The sequence below is a fragment of the Monodon monoceros genome, unplaced genomic scaffold (assembly GCF_005190385.1).
Source record: "Monodon monoceros isolate NGI ecotype Baffin Bay Population unplaced genomic scaffold, NGI_Narwhal_1 Super_Scaffold_21, whole genome shotgun sequence".
NCBI classification, from domain to species: domain Eukaryota; kingdom Metazoa; phylum Chordata; class Mammalia; order Artiodactyla; family Monodontidae; genus Monodon; species Monodon monoceros.
Window position 1 is genome coordinate 144340216 of NW_021703778.1, and position 19953 is coordinate 144360168.

The 19953-nt window shown below is 40.2% G+C and overlaps 1 protein-coding gene across 8 annotated transcripts in view; it reads left to right on the plus strand.

The window, feature by feature from the left end:
• RGS6 (regulator of G protein signaling 6) overlaps nucleotides 1-19953 on the plus strand; it is a 576458-nt gene that overhangs the window by 148159 nt on the left and 408346 nt on the right. Inside the window, exon 1 of one of the 8 annotated variants that reach the window (XM_029236163.1) lies at nucleotides 16620-16669. The exons of the other annotated variants lie outside the window; for them this stretch is intronic. The gene's annotated coding sequence lies outside the window, so the exon portion shown is untranslated. Of the gene's footprint in view, nucleotides 1-16619; nucleotides 16670-19953 lie in introns of those variants that run through there. 8 annotated transcript variants of the gene reach the window in all.

The following is a 19953-nucleotide window of genomic DNA, read 5'->3' on the forward strand; positions in this document are numbered from 1 at the left end:
TATAGTTAACTGGTACTTTTATGAGGCACATTGCAAGATGTGTTGAACAATAATCGGTATCGAGGAAGGAAAGAACAAAGAGCTTTATTTGCGGGGGTCTTAAGAATTGCAATTTGGGAGACACAGATTCTGGTAAAACCAAAAGAGTGTTCTGGGGAAGAGGAAGAGTCAGGGCGAAAGCCCCCAAAGGCAAACGCCACAAGGTTGTCCAAGAATCATGATAGACCCTGACATAAGAAAGGAAAGACTTGTCCTTAAGGGATAGGCTGTTACGAATTGTTTTAGGGTGAAAGGGTCCAATAAGTCTTGAGTTTCTGGAACATTGGGCAGATGTTCTGGAAGCCTGCATTAAGACAATAACTGGTCAGAAGATCAGATTCCCCCTGGGCCAAGATGTGCGTAAGTCACACGTCCTCAGTGGCCTCCCGGCTCCATTTTATTTCTTATTTATTTATTTGGCTGTGCCATATGAGAATCTTAGGTGCCCAGCGAGAGATCAAACACTTAACCCCTGCAGTGGAAGCGTGGAGCCCTAACCACTGGACCACTAGGGTATTACCCTTGGCTCGATTTTAGAGAGCTCTCTGAGCAATAGCAACTCCATTTTGATTTTCCTTTCACAGATGTTAGGTAAATACAGCACACCAAATTTTATTAACAATAAAAATTCTTTTAAGGAACTTTGTTTCTAGAGAGTAACTCTCTTAGATTCTCTTTAAACCAAAACTTACGTAAATCTGAAAATGAATGAATGAGTACATGAACATAGTAGCCATCTAGTTGATAACTATCAACCTGGAGTCAGAACCAGAATATGAGTTCTAGGTAGAAAAGTAAGGAAAAGAAAGTTCATATGTGTTGACTGTCTGTGCTTGGCTCCGTCTTGGCTGTGTGTACATCTCGTCCCAGTTCCTCCTCATGTCTTCATAATGCAGATATTACATGTTCCATTTAACAGTCAGGCAAACAGAGGCCCAGTGGTTTGATGCAACTCACTCCTAAGTGACGGTGCTAGCAGAAGCACATGAATTTGCAGGCAAGGTCCATCCTCGCTCCATTCCGAGAGATTTCATTCTCTGGCTCTATCACTTAATTGAACTTTTTGCATGTTAGTTTCCTCACTTGCAGAAGGGGATAACAGTGCTGCATTGTCTACCTCCCAAGCTGTTCTGAGAATCACATGGAACGTGAAATAGCTTTGAAACCCACAGGCAGCTCTGCAAACACAGGGATGAACAGAATGAGCACTAGGTTTCATTAGCAATAGAAGTCAGGTCCCTATTCTCCCACAGTTCCTTCTCCCTTTCCTCTTCCGTTTGTTCTTCTAACCCCTCTCCCTGATTCATCTCTTCCCTCTACAATAAAAATCCTCTGTGTCAGTTTGAAGTTGCCCAATAGGAGGGCTGAGCTTAGACCCTAGAATGCTCCCTCTTTCTCTCCTCTTGGTTAGTCTTCAACTCACTGCAGTAGGATTTTGCCTCCTGCACTCTACTGAAACCACCAATTTTTTCACAAGCACATTTGGTACCTTTGCCCCAGTTAGGGAAAATGTATCCCTTCCTTGCAGGGAATGAGTTCATGAGCACAGTGCAGGCTGGTGTCCTTTTTCAGTCAACAACTTGTACAACTATCTTTGGCCAACAAACACTGCTTTGGCAAGGTCATCAATGATCTCCTACCGACAAAATCCAATAGACACTCTTCAAACTTCATCTTACTGCAGTTCTTTTTACATTTGATGTTGTTGGGAATTCCCTCGGAGCACCAACCTCCCTTCCTCAGTGAAGCAGATACCGATGTTGCTTGATTCTCCTCCTGAAGATCTACTGTTTTCTCTTAGTCTTCATCACAGATTCTTCTTCCTGGAGCTGCTTCTGGGTTCTGTCTGTCTTGAGCCCTCTTTTCTCTCACTCCACCACCTCCCCCCAAAATTTTTTTGAAAGGCTTTAATGGTGGCTAGACATTAAACCTGAATCCCTTTAGATTTCTTACAGTGCCTTCAGAGTTCTCTTATATCATGGGTACTTGTTGGCTCTGGGTCCTTGTTAATTGTTTTTTACAGGCAGCTCTCCTTTAAGCGATCATACTCATGCATGGACCAGTGAAAAGTAGGTCCTTCTTAGAGAAGGTTAAAGGGAAGGTAGGGCAGTCCTCACAAAGTTCTCTTTTTGGAGACCTTCAGGCCAGTGTACTTGGTGGAACAGAGTGTTAGCCGGACTCAACTTGGCCTTGCTGCTGTCTTTTATTGGTGCCCTTGAAGTCTGTGTAGGGTGGGGCTCATGTCTCCATTGCCACAGTCCGTGAAAGTCTCCTTCCTCCCCAGTCTCTCATGCCCAGGGGCATTCTCTTGGTCACCTGGGCACGGAATTCTGCCCCAGTGACTTCCACTAAATAGACCCCTCCTCTGAGCAGCTGTGAGTGTGGTGGACTTCACTAAAAACAGAGGAGATGGGGGTGGCGCAAGTGTTTATAATGCATTAGGGCAGGGATGTCAATACCAGGTTTAATAGGATCCCCGGCCACCCCGCAACAAGGAGGGGACTTTCTACTGGTCACTTCCCATTCAGCCCTTACCATCTCTTGGGCTCTCCTGGCCTTCTCTCACCTGCCTGCTCTCATGTGGAGCCCTTGGGCCTTTCCCCCTGTTGTATTGAGTGTCCCCCTAGCTCACTTAGGTGATTGCCTCCCTCAGAGGATGCCCGGTCACTACTGAGGTCATGTTTCCCTTGCTCACATGAGGAGGGCGTTATGTGCTCTTAGTTTTTGATGGGGCATTGCGGAGGAGGGGACCTTTACCAGATTACCTCACTTCCTCAAAGCCTGCTTAATTCATCCTTAAAGAAGGAGGACACAGGAGCAGGGTGCCATGCTTCTTTCTGGCTCTACATTTCTGTGACTTTTTGTCTCTTCTGAGGTTGGCTTCAAGAATGCAACCCCTTTTAAATATATTGAAATCCATGTGGTACGTCAGTATCTGCCAGGGAATCTTTTTTTTTTTAAACTCTATTTTACTTTAAAAAGGATGTAGTTTGGCTGCACTTGACAATGACAGTGGCCTAAGGAAGCAGGGTAGAGAACCTACAAGGACAGGAGAAGCTGGGGAGAGGAGAGAAGCCAGGCCAGTTAATGATCAGCTTGCTCTGAGCCCGTGTTCTCAGAGGTACTCATGCCATGGGAAGGACATCATGTTTGACTACTGTCCAACTCTTACAAAAGGCGAACTGGAGCCGTCTGATATTTGAGGGAAATACAGCAGTCTAGGGGATGTATTAACTTTACTGCTCTCTAAATTCTTTTCTCTAAGTTGGCTTATCAAAACCCAATACACTTGGACCGTATTTTCTTAGCTTCCTGTAGGAAGATTCTTACTAAACTTAGTAAGTTCGCTACATCTTATACCTTTTTTGAAGGATTGCTGTAAGAAAGGTCCACTTGCAGAATGTTTTTGTGCTGTTTACTTCTTTTAAAAGACATTATTTTAGAATGGTTTTCGACTTACAGAAAAATTGTGAAGATAGTTCAGAGAGTTCCCATAAACCCTATATCCAATTTGGCCTATTGTTAACATCTTATATTAGAATAGAATGTTTGTTACAGTTAACACACCAATATTGGTATATCATTATCAACTACAGTCCTTCCTTTTTCCATAGTTCCTTAGTTTTTACCTGATGTCTTTTTTCTATTCTAGGATCTCATCCAGATGACCATAGTACACTTAGCTGTCATCTCTCCATGTCTCCTTAGACTTTTCTATGACAGTGTCTCAGGCTTTCCTTATATTTTATCAAGAAATATCCCAGGCATTCAAAAAATGTGTGTGTATTTATATATACATTTATATCACCAATATAACGACTGTTCAGCCTCAGAAGGAGAACACTGCAGATATGACTGAAGCTCTGGGCGTTCCCCACTCCACCCCATTCCCCTTTCCTCTCTAAAGACATCCAATATCTTAGGGCTTCCCTGGTGGTGCAGTGGTTAAGAATCCGCCTGCCAACGCAGGGGACACAGGTTTGAGCCCTGGTCCAGGAAGATGCCACATGCCACAGAGCAACTAATCCCGTGCGCCACAACTACTGAAGCGCGTGCACCTAGAGCCTGTGCTCCACAACAAGAGAAGCCACCCAGTGAGAAGCCCGCGCACTGCAACAAAGAGTAGCCCCTGCACACCACAACTAGAGAAAGCCTGCATACAGCAACAAAGACCCAACGCAGCCAAAAGTAAATAAATAAATTTATATAAAAAAAAGACATCCAATATCTTAAATGTGGTGTTTCTGTCCCATACATGCTTTGAAACAACTATATATAGTGTTGTTTTGCATATTTTAAAGTGATAGAAATGTTATCCTGCAAGGCTTGTTCTATAATTTGATTTTTTTTTACATAAAATAGTTTGATCTATGTTGCTCCAGTGTATTTAATTTCTCAATCATGCTGTTGTACGAATCCATTCTCTTGTTGGTGGACGTTTCGGTTTTTTCCTTTTTGTTGTTGCCATGGTCATTGCAGATGGTGCTGAGCAGACGTGCATAATGACCCACCTTCCGCACATGCATATACATTCTACCTTGGGGTTTGGGGCAGGAGGATTTCTGGGTGTCAGATTTTATCTTTGACAAAACAGTTCATTCATTCATTCAATAAATATGGATTGAGTACCTAAATGGGTCAGAAACTGGACTAGGCTCTGGAGGTAAACAGAACAGAAATAATCCCTCCATCCTCACGGGGTTTACAGTTATTATTTGACAAGAGAAACAAATTAAAGATTTAATTAAAGGTAAATACGAATTATATAGGTGTATTATAAAAATATAGAACAATAATTAGTGTTGTGTGCCAGAAAAAAAGATTAGAGCTATTGAGAGATGGTGAACCATAATATTTATCTTGATATTGTAATTTCCATAAAAATTCCCTACAAGGAAAAAGCTACTCTCTTATTGAATTTATGTACTTCCTTTTATCTAACAATGGAAGCAATATATATGTGTGTGTGTGTGTGTGTGTGTGTGTAGGCTGTGTTGGGTTCCCGTTGTGCGAGTGGGGGCTACTCTTCATTGCGGTGCGGTGGCTTCTCCTCCTGCCGTGGAGCACGGGCTCTAGGTGAGCTGGCTCAGTAGCTGTGGCTCGCGGGCTCTAGAGCGCAGGCTCAGCAGCTGCGGCGCACGGACTTAGTTGCTCTGCGGCATGTGGGATCTTCCCGGACCAGGGCTCGAACCCATGTCCCCTCCATTGGCAGGTGGATTATTAACCACTGTGCCACTAGGGAAGCCCTGGAAGCAATATAAAGTAAAGGGTCTCTCCTTTTGCCTTAACTACCAGGAATCTCACATCTAAATATAGTACCCAGCTGCAGTGCCTGGCACATCCCAATTACCTTCAGTACATTTACATTTTGGCTTTTTAACTAAAGCGTTTTCTTTTATTTTTATTTGCCTTGTTTTACATACCACATCATTTTGGAAGTAACTAAGGTATAGATCTTAGAGGGAAGATAAGATTTTGGTCCTCCCCATTTTTAGCTTTTTGTAGATGGAATAGCCTTCCTTTTCTGGGGGTTTGGGGTGTTTGTGTAGGGGTCTTACAGTACTGGCATGCTTGCTTGATTTCAATGTGAATTTTCCAAATTAATTTATTATCCATCAAGAGGCAATTTGTTCCCTAAATACTTCACTTAGATGATGATTCTTCTTTTTAATCACCACCAACACACACACAAACAGAACTTAGCAATTCCACTTGGCTCTACTGCTATCTTTAGGAATATTTGTCTTGTCTTAACTACTCTCCTTGTGAAGACATCTAGTTTTCTGTGACACTGTTTACTTTCATTATGCCTTAATTATGGGATTCTGATAACCATGGAGGAGTAGAGAGACAATAAATGTGGTTTTGTGGGTGATAAAATGCTAAAGCAAAGCTGAGATGTTTGATAACCACAACAGTTGTTTCTGCAAGTATATTCCAAAACAGGAATATTATGGCTATTACACAGTAAGCAAGAAAAAAAAAGCCTCCCACAAATCACTCTGCTACTTTTCTAAACCGCTGTGCTTTTGAAAGTCTATTGCTCTTTTATCTGATGTTTTTTTGATTGTCAGTCTGAGTAGTTGGCTCTTGATGGCAGAATGCTATTTAAAGAACAAGTTCTCAGTGTGAATATGTCACTTATGTAAATGAGTGGTTGAAGTGGGCAAAAATGTACCTCATCATCAACCACGTGGAGCATAGTATAGTCTGAAGAAAAATTATATTTGAGGAGCTATAATTGAACTCAGTCTTACAAGGGCTTACTAGGTTTTAATGAATGACTTAGCACTATCAAGAAGAAATGCATGTGACTGCAGGTAATGGAAAACTGGAATAACAAGTAGGGTTTATTTTTCTCACATGACAAATCTAGAAATGATAGGCAATTTCTAGGCTTCGTTCAGCTGCTTGGTAATTCCATAAGAGATCTGGGTTTTTTTGTGCTTTCTGTTCTGCTCTTCCTAATGTGTTAGCATTCGTCCTTATGTTTATTGCCTCATGATTGCATGCTGCAATCATGCTGCAGGTGTCACGTCCATATTCTAGGAGGGAGATGTGAAGTGGTGATGCTGTCCATGGCTCTCCCCTTTTATCAGGATAGCAGAGTTTCATCATAACTCCCCAGCAGACTTGCTCTTAATTCTAAATGGCCATAACCGAGTCACGTGGGTGCTCTGCTTTCAAGGAAAGCTCAGAAAGTTGAATATTTAGCTGAGACATTAAGGCTTCAAACAAAGTGGAAGACATTGACAAGGAACGCACAGGGAATGGATACTGACAAGGCAACTAACTGCCAGTCATCAACCTATCATACATTGCACATGAGAGTTTTGCAGTTAAGCATTTAATATAAAAATGAATGCCATCATCATGAAAATGGAAAACCACTACATATTTATGTCATGTCTGTTCCATAGTTAAAATCGAAAGATAGCAAATCTGGCGCACTGCCCACATCAGTGTATCTGCTTGTTGACTCTACTGCCTAAAGGATGCTTGTGGAGACAAGCTGATCTTGCTTTGTTTCAGAAGATTTTGCTTTTATTTTTCCTTTTTGTTGCTGACCTTGAAGATAATTAAGAAAGATACATAGACATGAAATGGAGCTGGTTACTTCTTCATATATTCTTGGAAAATGCATAGTTTTATGCCTTGATTATCTTCAGGTGGTCACTAGGGAAAGGGAGCAAGAGATAATTAATAACTACATTCAGTTAAAAAATAAATTGGGCCACAGATTTCAATCTCATTCACCATGTTGCCACAGGGTAAAAAAAGTTTTCAAATTTCAGGCTTTCCTTTCCTTCCCTGACATTTGTCTTCTGGTCATGTCATGCTGTGTAATAAGCCACAGTTTCATGGGTTGATGGGCTCAGCTGGAGCTGCTCATGCTCCGGCTCTCCAGTGGCAGCTGGGGCTGGAGTTATTGGAAAACTTGGGCTGAGCTAGATGTCCAAGATGGCTCATCATGTGGCCTCTTCATGTGGCATGGGCTTCTCACAGGCTGGTGGCTGGATTCTGAACTTAAAGTTTCTAAGAATTCAAGGCAGATGCTGCAAGACTTCCAACCTTGAAAGTCATGCAGCATCCACCTTCCATTAGTTATGAAGGACAGCCCAGACAAAGGCGGGGCATGAGGCATGGTCAATTGGAGACCATCTTTGGAGACAAGCTACCATAGTCTCCTTCTTTTCCTCCTCTTGTGGATGGAAAGGACCATTAGAAGCCAGAAAGAGAAGGAAAGGGTGAGGATACAGCTGCATGTAGCAGACAATGGAGCCAGGATGCTAAGATTTGCCATCCTGGTACCCGAGGGTATCCTTTTCATGCCATTTTGGAACATGACAATGGTAATTATGAGTAGAGTTGAAATCTTCAGCTTTATATTGATACGTTAAAAAGTTTTCCCTTTCAGAGGAAAAAGAAGCAAACATTAACCTTTAAATTTTTTTCTTTTAATACTAACAGTTGCAAATGAAACATAAAACTTATGACAACCCCAAGCTCAAATCAAAACCAACCCTGAACTGTGTTTTGATGTACAATTTCTATTTTTTATGTGTGAATATTTCCTCTTGTATTGGAGGCCTAGCAGAGAACATTCTAGTCCAAAATAAATGAGATCAAAATTGATTTTATGAAGAGTATCATCTTTCTTTGTGCCAAGACTATAGGGACACAGTTAAATGCATCTGCATGTAACATAGGCACTTTAAATCATTCTCTTTATGTTGACCTTTAGTGATTTTTTTTCATCTTTGCTGCCTTTTCATGTGAATGAATGGCAAAAGCAGAGCAAGTTTTAAGAATCTGTAGGGAATCCTCAGAGATTCCTGTCTTGCTGAGACACAGGAAGTCCATAATTAACAGACAGACCAAGAATGAAGAGGTGGAAAAGAGGGCGGGTACCTTCGCTGCTATAAACCACTAGCTTTCACCATTCTGTGCCTTGCCTGTGTTGCTGCTGCCACCTGGAGCACCCTTGCTCCCCATTCTTTGCCTGGCAGCCTCCCGCTCGCCCTCAGATGCAGCCCAGCTGGTGCCTTCTGCATGAAGCCACCTCAGCTCCCTGGACAGGCTGCTCCACAGCTGCAACCCTATGTCTGTTGCCTTATCTCTGTATAGGCATGTCCCTCCCTGGATTGTGGCTTCTCATGGGCAGGGACCCCCTCTTAGCCTAATGCCATCAGTCAAGAAAGCATAGTGTTCAGGGGCTCAGGAAAAGTTTGAAAGCAGAATACAGAGTCAGCTTCGCCGATATATAGGTCATTTTTATGATGATCGGCAGCCATTGTGTTAGGTGGCTTATACCCTGCCCTGACCAAAGCAAAACAAACAAACGCGAAAAACAACAAACTGGACCATACACACTTTTTCAATGTCAAAGATGGAAGAGATGTTATAATAACCCGAGACAGTTATGCTGGTGCTCATTTAGTCTCTTTACTAGAGCATATACCCCTCTCTCTCCTCCAAAGGCTCCCCTTCCTTGTGGTCTGGTTCAGGAGGCCAGCCTCCTTGTGGTCCCCTTGGAGCCCCCAGAACCTTGGAGTCTCCCTTCCCCTAAATCCCGATGGAGTCTTGAATGGTGACCACACAATTGAGCAGTTACAGGTAACCTAGCTTTTGCTGTCATTTCCCTTGCATGTGTCTGGCCTCTTGGCTAAGAGGTGAGTGCCCATCCTCACTTCTTTTTCTGTCCCCCGAAGGCTAGGTAGGGTGTATATGTGTCAGTCACTCACTGGAGTTGTGCCTGACTGCCTGGGAGCCCAGCAGTGCGTGGATATCAGCTGAGCACTAACACTTCACGCCTTCACACCTCCCCTTAGCGGGAATCAGTTCTTTGGAAGGTGTGGCCTGGGGGACGTTGGTTTGGGGACCTAGTTTTTCTTCAAGCTTGAAGAGTACAAACTATCAGCAGGTTCAGCCAGATTTGCCTCACAGAGATATTTTGATTGACCTGCACAGGGTATTTAGAAACAATTGAAAGAGTCGCCAACATTTAACCATCAGGAGGCTGCGCATAAGAATCCGGAGTTCTAGTTTTCTCTTGAAAATTTGGGAGACTTGGCAAAACTGGACCTTGATTCCCAGTCGGCAATAATTGCTTCTAACCAAGTGGCCATTGTCTTCTTCAGACAGAAGATGAGCCTCCCTCCTCCTCCTACAAAATTATACCCCACACTCTCTTTTCCCATTTGTGTTACCTGCCTGGTTCTTGGATAGATTATTCTAGAAAATGCCAATTATATGTGCTGTTGTGAGGCTAAGTGCGAAAAGCCCTAACGTACACAAGGCTGACAAAAGATATATGAACAGCTTACGTACGGACTTCTTTCTTATATATTGTACACATTTTAAGACATATCAAGACTTCTGTGCATCCCTCAGAATTGGAGTGTTTTCATCAATTGGCTTATCCTTTTTATTGAGTGCTTACTGTGTACTAGTTACTATTCTAAGCACATATTGACTCATTAATCTCCCAACACCCCTCTGAGCTAGGAGCTTTGATTACCCCCATTTTCGAGATGAGAAACTGATAGCTTAAACACCAGGTCGCACAGCCAGGAAGTAGCCTAGCCTGGCTTTGGACTCAGGCACAGGTGGCGAGAGTTACACGTCTTTAAGGTTTATTTCCAGGACAGTATAAATTTCTTTAAATGGCTGTTTTGTGGGCATTTAAATGTGCTCATGAAATGGAGCAGGACCCTCTGGTCCTTCCCTACTGCCCTCCCCCCACCACCCATGTCCTCCTCCTGCCTTTTGTCTGTAGAAAAACTTTAGCCAAAGAATAAGTTTAATCAGGGAAGTGAAAAAATGCAGAAACAAAGGAAAATAGTCAAACGAGACCAAATAATAATAGTCATTAAGCGTAGTCAAGGACCTTTAGTTCTTCCCCAAGGGCTGTAGATAATATTCTGAGCCATATCCTGTGAGCTGTCCTGTAGATACTGAAACCCCCATCAGGTGGAAGAACTTAACCACATGATGACCAGACTGTAGCCGTGACATAAGCCGCCACAGTTCTGAGAACTGGCCTCAAAGAAATGGGAGCAAACCGACCCTAGAACTAACAATTAATAGTACCCCAAAACGATCAAGGTGACGCTGATCAGACCACCGCGTGACCAATTTCAAGATGACTGCCAGAGCTGACTGTGCTGTTTCTAAGTGTAGCCCCCTCCCTCTACCTATACACCCCTGAAACGCCCCTTTAAAAGCTTTTTGCCCACTGATTGTTGGGGGTGGGAAGGGGGGAGTCGGCATTTGGACACGAGTCTGTCCTCTCCCCACTGCTTGCCGGCCTCAGAAATAAAGCAAACTTTCCTCTCCACCAACCTTGCCTCTCTAGTATTGGTTTAAGAGTGGGGAGCAGCCGGACCCCACTTTCAGCAACAAAGTCAGATCTGTTGTTTGTTGTTGTTAAGTAGTCTGCTCTGAAGAAATTTCCACTTGGGCAGGGGGAGGGTTTCCTAATGTTTAAACTATTCAATAGAATTGACCCTCAGAAGCCATGACCTTTTTTTGGCATGAATATAAAAGAGAAATTAGTAGTGAGATACTAGTAGAATGAGGGGTTTAGTTTTCTCTTTAATCCTAATCACGTCTTTGAATATTTTCTCTGAAGCTACCTACTTGTAGTGCAAACTCCCTACATGCTTAGGACTCTGGTTCTTGTTTTCCCTTCCCTCTCATGTAGCATCTCCTGCTTCATTTGCTGCTTTTCCTATTCCCTTTTGCCTCTCTTTTTCATCTCTGCCAAAATCTTTATTGAGTGCTAATGTGTCAGGGAAAAATATGATGGTTTTTGCTCTCAGAAGACTTAGTTTTGTGGAGGCAGGCAGACACAAACAAAAAATACAAACAGAAATCAATGATTCCTAACGTTGGCAAAACTAAAATAAAATGGGTCCTCTTGTACATTACCAGTATTAGGACATATTTCAGAATTTGAAAAGCATGTAAATTTTATATTATCCAGACTATTATCAATCAGACTTTCAGGAGCTTCAAATATGCTTTCTAAAACACATTTTAAAATACATTAGTCCCCTGAGTTATAGGCATATTTTAATAGCCCATCCATGAGAAAGCTCCCTGAAGAGAAGAGGGGACCCCAAGGTACACCTAAGTCACAACTTTTGCAGGGCATTCTGGACCAAGGTAAGATATTCTGGGTGTCTGGGGACAATTTGTGTCTCGGGACAATTTATGTCTCTATACAGTAGATTTTCTACAGGCAGTATGTAGACAGCAAGGAAGCCACAGTGGCCGAACAGAGTGAATGCTGGGAGTAGATAGGATGACTTGCTTGGAAAATGACTGAGATGAAAAGGGATATTCATGCACAAGAAACATCTATATTCTCATTAAAATAATCTGACAATATATCCAGTGCCATCAGCGCTCATTCCTCACTGAGCCCTCATTCCTCACAACTTCTGGGAATCTAATTTTAGGAACTATTTCAAAATATGGAAAAATCCATATGCATGGAAATTATTCATTTTGGTTCTATTTATATAATAACCAAAAATGCTCTATGTGTCCCTCAGTAGAGATATGCTTATGTAAGTTAAAAACATTTTCTTCATGGAATGTTATGCAGCAATTAAATGATGATCTTAAAGACTGTGAAGTAATTTGAAAAATGTTCAAATAATTTAAAAGTAGGATAACAATTGTACACTGTGACCAAAACTGTGTAAATGTTCTGGGGTGGGGGGGAACAATAGGCAGGAAATACAGCTAAATGTTTGTAATTATTGTGTTAATGCGGGATTATGGATGTAAAATGATTGTTACATTACGCCTAATAGTATGATGAATTTGTGATTACTTTAACTATGAAAATGACATACGTTTAAACATTGAAAAATAGCACTGTGGTAAGTGTATGATAGAAGTAGATGTAGGTGCCTTGCTATGATTTGTGAGCAGTGTCAGTGGATGCTTTCCCTGGGACATAGCTATAGTTGAGTCAGGTGAAAAGTATGGCTTAAACCAAGGGTCTAGGAGATAGACACAGTAGGGCTGCAGAGGCGGGCAGAGGTCAGACGATGGTGGTAATACTGATTTGAGAGCGTCAGCTTTAATATGGTATTTGTGTCCCAAACATCAGAACCCCATCCTGCCACAGCTGGTTTGCCCAGGGAAATACTGATTTTTCTCTGCCTTCTTTGGAAACCCTTTTTCCACTTGATTGGTTCAGTAGTTCTGAGGTTGCTCTCTTTAGGAGCTATTGATGCCCTAGAAAAAGGTTGAGCCAGACCTATTGATGACTCTGCCATTGGTCTTGTGAGGAACTTGCCTTCTCTCTTCCCTATAGCTTTGGCTAGCATTATTTGTCTTTGGACTTGTTCCTTTTTATGAAAGTGATAATAGCGGTAATCACGACAGCAGTCATGGCTAACTTTGTGAGCACATACAGTGTCAGATGTTGTCGGAAACACTCTCAAACTCCCCATTTTTTTTTTTTTTTTTTTTTGCGGTACGCGGGCCTCTCGCTGTTGTGGCCTCTCCCGTTGCGGAGCACAGGCTCCGGACGCGCAGGCTCAGCGGCCATGGCTCACGGGCCCAGCCGCTCCGCTGCATGTGGGATCTTCCTGCACCGGGGGACGGACACGCGTCCCCTGCATCGGCAGGCGGACTCTCAACCACTGCGCCACTAGGGAAGCCCCCAAACTCCCCATTTTATAGAGGAATGCATGGAGGCTCAGAGAGCTTAAGTAATTTACTAGGATTATACAATGAGTCAGTGGTAGAAATGCAATTAACTTTTAGAAATGTGTTCATTATTTTTTAAATACTTTTATTGGCTAAAAGTTGGCAACCTAATGTCAGCCCCTCGATCATTATTTTTTTTCCCCTAAAAGTCCACTTGTTCCTAAAACCACAAGGCCTGGGAAATCCTGTATTATTTTCTGAACCCAGAACTCAGGGCCCATGATTTGACAGTGGAAGAGAATATTTAAAATAGGAACTGTTCCAGAAAATCCAGGTGACAAGCTTGTCGTAAGGTTCAGAAGAAGAACCAAAGGTTTGGCTCGCTGTTCAGAGCTGAACACTGTGTACAAAATATCTCAGGAGGAATTTGAGAGCTCTAGTGTTTAAGACATAGGAAATAGACATTTCTCAGCCCTTGTGCAGTCTTTACCTGTCTCTCTGTAAGCAAGGGCCCTTCACAAATGCATTACAGCCAGCCCAGTGCTGTCCTTTCCCATCAGGAATCGTCTTTAAAAAGTCTCCAAATTGTAAATATGTGGCTGAGTGTCAAGTGTGGCATGCACTGTATTTAAGTACCACTTAGGAAGAAAAGCAAAAAACTCAGCACTTTGAAATGATTTTTAATTTAATATTCTGGTGGAAAATTCCTGTCTTACCTGTGGCAACTAAACACCTTTTATGTAATTTTATTCAAGTTCTTGAAAATACAGGAGGAAAACCACTTCTCATTGTGTTTCCTTTTTCCCCAATAGCATCAATCAGCAAGCTAACATCTACCCTCTTCCTGTTCCCTGGAACTTATGTTTTCCCTTAGTTGTTTCCCAACAACTTAGGGAAAAACAAGAATAGAAGAAAACTTTGCCCCTAAAAAATTTACAGAAAATCATTTTTATATTGTGCCCAGTGAGGAAAGAAAATCAAATTGTGAAAAGGTTTTTACTAGGTTGAAATGAATATGCCTGGGCTCGCTCCCATGGTAGAGATAGGATTCCTGAGAGTCTGCTAGAAGCAGGCAAGGCCACTGGAAGCCTAGACTCAGAAATGGCACATTCTACTTCCACTGAGTTCCACTGGTCAAAGCAACTCATTAAGACCAGCCAGATTCAAAGGGTGGAGAAACAAGAGTCCACCTATGAGTGAAGGAGTGTGGCCATTTTTTTTTAATAGGTATTTATTGGAGTACAGTTGCTTCACAGTACTGTGTTAGTTTCTGTTGTACACCAAAGTGAATCAGCCATATGCATACATATGTCCCCATATGCCCTCCCTCCTAAGGAATGGCTTTGTCAGAGGTTATTAATAGAGTTAAGTGAATTAATGTAAGTAAAGGGTTTAGAAGAATGCCTGGCACGCAGTAATTGCTATTTTGCTACTTATTATTAATATTACTACTATTATTATCTCTAGACATTTCACCCAGAGCTTATTACTTTTTTTTTTTTTTTTAATGGTGTGGGAGGAACAGCAGTGAGTCTTCACCCGGAAAATGTTATTTAAGGGCTGATATCCTCTGTCACCGGAAGCAAAGGTGTGGGGTGGGAGAGATGTTTCTAGGTGGTGCTGTTCTCTGATGTCCAGGTATCCTGTTTCTTCCTGCTTTTTCCTTTCTTCTCTGTCAAAATTAATTCCAGTCCTTTGTTCTCACCATTGTAGTGTTTACCAAATGTGAGTGATATTTCCAGCAGTCTTGTGAAGTTAGGTGTGGATTTATATTTTTATTATAATGTTACTTAACTATGTACAAACGTAAAGCTGTATATAAGCTAATTATGCTTGTGTGTAGCTTTCATGCATCCATAAAATAAAAAATAACTTTGAAAATGAAAAGATTTAAAAATTAAAAGCAAGGCGGGGGAGGGATAAATCAGGAGTTTGAGATTAAAATATACACACTACTATATATAAAATAGATAAAGAAGGACCTACTGTAGAGCACAAGGAACTATACTCAATATCTTGTAATAACCTATAATGGAAGAGAATGTAAAAAAAGAATATATATATGTATTTATATATATCTGTATAACTGAATCACTACTGTACATCTGAAACTAACATAACGTTGTAAATAGAATATATTTACTATATTTCAATAGAAATATTTTAAAAAGTTAAAGGCAAGAAAAACTTCAGAATTTCAAAGTAACGGCATTAACATAACATGACGGACAATGTTGTTTTTACTAAAACGATTCCTGACTCAAAACCGCCATGGCCTTTGATGCCTTGGTTCTCCCTTAGTTTTCTCTGTTCAGACGACTGCAAACCCCTCCATTACACAGTGTACTGTGACATTATTAGACCTTTGTTTGGCACGAGAGCATCATTTAGATATCAAGTCCATCTCTGTCCCTTCTCTTTAGCCTGCAATGATTAAAATAGCACTACTTGATATCGACTTGACTGTATGTAAACACAAACACGAACAGTGAAGTCACAGTGAAGTGCTTGGTTATCAGATGGCTATCTGATTTAGTGCCTTTCCAATTTTAATGGGCAGATAAATCACAAGAGGATCTTGGTAAATGCAGACTGGTTCGGAAGGACTGGGATAGGGCCCAGAATTCTGCATTTCCAATAAACTCTCAGGTGATGCTCATGCTTTGGTCCAGGGACAGCACTTTGAGTACAAGGCTCTGATTATGCCTCTATCAATATTTTTTAGATTATTATTTCAACAAAACATACAAACATTTAAGAGTCAGGAGGAAGTTCACATGTCTATGGATTTGTCCATGGTCCCCAACCTAAGAATAACTGTGCTGAAACACGAATGCAGCGAGGTTATTAGACTATTATTACAGTCCCTGTAGGAATCAAATCCCAACATAAGTATGAAGCTGCGTGTATTGAATATCAGGCATCAGCCAGTAATGTAGGAGGAAATGAGGCTTGAATGAAGCCTTCTCTGGATATTCCGTACATAACTCATAGATGACTCCTCTACCAGAGGGACAGGCCGACTGTGTTTTTGCCTCTAATAAATCAAATCTCTCTTTTTTTGTTGTTGTACCTCTCTTATATGACCACTCACATTTTGACTGGTCTTAGAGGTTAAAATGTAGTGGAGCTTTTTCAATTTTAATGTCCTGAGGGCAAGGATTATGTTCTATTCATTTTTGTACTTTCACACAGCAGGCATATAAACAGTTGTAGAATTGAATTTATGAGCTAGATAAATCTTGTGAATGCCCTTTGATATTGCATAATCAAGGCTTGATTTTCTTAAAATTCTAGGAATGTTGCTCTCTCTTTTATATTTCAGGACATTTGTTATTTTATTTACTACTCTGCTTTTTTTTTCTTTTCTTTCTAGGAAATATTCCTAAAACTTAAATGACTAAAGCTTAGTTTCCGATATTTGAACTTACACCGCATTTTTATTCTCGGCTCTCAGGTACACTTTGCCTTTTATTTTCGTCTGATGAATGTTGAGAGGATAAGAAATGCTTATAGATGTATACTTGATAATTTATGAGACCAGAATTTGTCTTTTCTAAATAGTGCCATAACAGTCTTCTGAAGAGAAGTCCTGTCAGAAGATGCAATGGAATGAATTTTTCTTTAATAATAAAGTAATAGATTATAGAGAAATATCCAGATGTAGGCTTTGTACATATAATATCTTTCCTATGAGGAAAAAGAAAATAGTGTCCGACTTTATCAATAAACCATTATAAGATGTCTTCAACATGGGCACCAAGTACATTCCAACTCTTCTTTTGGATTGAGAAACTTTCAGATAATGATTGGGAGAAAACAGTCCAGAGGTCACAGTGGGATACCTAGTGGGTACCCCAACTTATCCTAGTGAGATAAGTTGTGTAACACATCACTGAACAGAGAGAGACCAGGTGTATAATATATGAATGGTAAGGCAATCTTCTCAAGATATTAGTATGATTTTTCCCTAGTTCTGTTGATCTGTCTGTCTGTCTGCCTGTCTTTCCACCCACCAAATCCATCCACACACCCAACCCACCTAACCAACTCAATCCACTCATCCCATGCATTCATCCCGTCCATCCCATCCATCCATCCGTTTATCCACCCATCCATCCATCCGTCTGTCCATCCATCCTATCCTTCCATTCAATCATTCACGTAACCTTTTCACTGAAAGATAAAATACAGACTGAAAAGAACCACATAAAACAAATATGGCTTAATGCAAAGATTCTTGAGTGTGGACTCCATATCAGCAGCATCAGCATTATAATAGAACTTGCTAGAAATACACATGTTTGAGCTTCTGTGGAGACATTAAATCACAAAATATGGAGGTGGGGTCTCTTGAAACAGAGGTTTCCCACTCATGCTTGAGTTTGAGAACCATTGGCTTGGTGAACTATTATAAGGTAGACTTTTTTGGAAACTACCACCTAGGTCAAGAACTAGAACTTTTCCAGTCACTTCAGAAGCCCTTTCATGTGCCCCTTCCTAACCATAGCTCCTTCCTCCTTCCGAGAAAACCACTCTCTTGAGTTTTACAGTAATTTTTTACTTGTCTCTTTATAGTTTTATCACTGAATTGCGTATCCCCAGATGCTATAGTTTAGTTTTTTCCATTGATGTTAACTTTTTTTCTTTTAATCTACAGGTTCCCTCCATTGTCACTTTCTTTATCATTCAATGTTTCTGTTGAAGAACCTAGATTGTTTGACCTGTTGGACCTTCCCAGAGTGTGGATTTTGCTGATAGCATACTCATGGTTCAGTTCAGTGTGTTCTTCTGCATTTCGTGCATATTGGCAGCTGGATATAGAGGCTTTATCTAACCCAAGCTTGATCCTTTTGCCCAGACTCTAGGTGGTATTGAGTTCTTTCAATAGGAGGTACATGATGTCTAGTTTTATTGTTGTTTGATATTGACAACCATAGATGCTCAATACCTAGATCTTTTGGGAGGTGTATATTGGCATATTCTTCCATTTCATTTTCACTTACTAGCTAGAATAATTTCTATGGAGTAAATTTATATCACTAGATGGCTTCTCAGTGATAGGGTTCGTACATGAAAGCAGATCAAATGTTCATCTTTCCTTTTATCGACCTAGTTTCAAGATGGTGAATTGTTTTCCCTGTCATGTCCAGAAGATGATCAATTATTTTTTTTAAATATCATTATGAACTAGTAGGTTTAAACATATTGGAAGAGTATCAAACAATAGCAAACCTTATCTTTATTAAATCTCAAATTGTTCCATTCGTTGGCCAGTGGGAGCCCCTTCAACCTGCTTCCTGATTCCTTTGGATATGACTCTAGTACTCTGATTCCTTCCGCGTTCCGGGCTCATGTTGTACATTTCTTGTCTCAGACCATTTCTTCAAGAAACCTCTGTCTCTTAATAAGAAAATGGTATGTCAAAACCACAAACTAGGCACTCCTGGCTATTGCCTTGGTCCTTTTTCCTGCATTTTTTCCATGATGGAGCTAGGAAATATTTATAACTATATGCATATCTTTTTCTATACCTATATATAGGTATAGTATATCTATATATTTTTATAATTAAATATATATTTAAATGTATATAAAGTTAAAATACCTCCTAAGTTTTTTCTGAGATTTACACTTCAGAACTATGGGTTTTTACCTAACCTCTTTTGTATCTCCCTTCTTCCACCTCAAGAATCTTGGTTCTCAAGGACATAGAGAATACTAGATTAAAATACCTCATAATTACTCATTTGCTCTATTCCACATTATACACACAATATTATTACTACCAGCACCAGTTATCATTACTAAAAAGAGATTAAAATTTTTCGTGCATATGATAGTTCCATTTCCCCCTAATATTTTATTGTAATACCTAATCTGTATTATCAGGTAATAGTTATTATATGCTATACTCTCTCCCATTCAACCCTCATTTAATGTTAATTCTTAATTTTATATATTTAATACCACTATCTTTATATCAATAATTCTCTAGTCGTTTGGTTTCCTGAATCTTATCCTCTGGTAGATTCCTTAGGAAGAGGTTATCGTTCAGTTTTACTAGATATAAAATCCTTGGCTTACATTTTCTTTTCTTGAGTAACCTAAATATGTTACTCAGTTTTCTTCTGGCATAAAACATTGCTGTAAAATTATGATGATAATCCAGTTTTCCTTCTCTTATAAGACATGTTCTCCTTTTTGCCTAGAATCCCAAAGAATTTTAAAATTTTTCTTTAAAGTCTTATAATTTTTAGTAGCATGTGTCTTGTTGTTGGTAGTTCTGGGTCTACCTTCTCATGTATGTAGTCTACATTCTGGGTCTACATTCTCATGTATGTAGTTTATTTTTTAACTACACATTAACATGTAGTTTCTAAAGTTTTTATATTTCAGGAAGATTTTCTCCAAGTTTTAAAAAATTTGTTATGTCCTCTTGTTTTAGTTTTTTTCTTCGGAGACTTCTGTTATCCTTATGTTGCATCTTATTTGCCTGTCTTCAAAATTTGTCACTTTTCCTTGAAACATTTTCATCTTTCTTCATTTCTTTTGATTTAAAAATTTTTCTATTTTCCCCTTCTGTTTATCTTAAGGTATTATTTTTTAAATTCACCCTTAAGTTTTTTCTAGTTCAGGCTTTATTTCTAAAATTTATAATTCTCTCGAGTTTTTCACCTCATTTTTTTTTTTACATCTTTATTGGAGTATAATTGCTTTACAATGGTGTGTTAGTTTCTG